Below are 894 nucleotides of genomic sequence, written 5' to 3' on the forward strand. Positions count from 1 at the left end.
TATACTCGTATATACTCTTATAGATCATCCACTCACAGCGCCCCCTGGTGTAACAGAGGAGAACTGCCCACAGGGTTTCCTAGGCTGTCATCTATGGTGTCACTATATACTCATATATACTCTTATAGATCATCCACTCATAGCGCCCCCTGGTGTAACGGAGGAGAACTGCCCCACAGGATTTCCTAGGCTGTCATCTATTGTGTCACTATATACTCATATATACTCTTATAGATCATCCACTCACAGCAGCCCCCTGTTACCGAGCCAGACTACCTCAGAGGGTTTCCTAGGCTGTCATCTTTATGGGAGCAAATTACCTGGTTTTTTTCCCATGGAGCCGCTGGCTGGAGTCTAACCACTGACCTTTATGATTACCAGCCAAGCACCTAACTGTTGAGCCCCCAGGGCACCTTAATGTCGCTGTGTGCTCTAGTGTCATTCTGTGTAGAAGCATGAAGCCACAGGCTAGCAGGGTCACCTTTCTGCCGGCGGGGAGAGAAGCACACAGTGGTCTGTGGTAGGAGATACAACAGAGTGCTCCTAACAGCGGGGACCTACCTAGCCATTGCAGTGAATGTAATCCGAAAACTGAGGACCAGCTGTTTGCATATTCACTGCTTTTGTGGCCATAGTTCTCACTGTTTTCCAAAAGCAGACACCCACAGTGCCAGTTCTAAACCAACCCTATACTTCCTGGGTCTTCAAAGTGTTACCGAGATGTGGCACAGCTGAGATCTGCCCAGCCATCCTCTGCACTTAGTTTTTGGATGGGATGCGTTATCTGTCACTGGCTAAGGTACCTGCTTGCCGTTGAATCAGATCCCTCTGACTCATCGTGACCCCACGTCACACAGTAGAACCACCTCATTAGGTTTCCTAGGTATATAGGAA

The 894-nt window shown here is 48.7% G+C and overlaps 1 protein-coding gene across 1 annotated transcript in view; it reads left to right on the plus strand.

Annotated features, from left to right (window-relative positions):
• FRY (furry homolog (Drosophila)) overlaps positions 1-894 on the plus strand; it is a gene marked incomplete at its 5' end in the record, with an annotated part of 88,108 nt that overhangs the window by 13,367 nt on the left and 73,847 nt on the right. The gene's annotated exons all lie outside the window — the stretch shown is intronic.

The sequence above is a fragment of the Chrysochloris asiatica genome, unplaced genomic scaffold, assembly GCF_000296735.1.
Source record: "Chrysochloris asiatica unplaced genomic scaffold, ChrAsi1.0 scaffold00638, whole genome shotgun sequence".
Taxonomy (NCBI): domain Eukaryota; kingdom Metazoa; phylum Chordata; class Mammalia; order Afrosoricida; family Chrysochloridae; genus Chrysochloris; species Chrysochloris asiatica.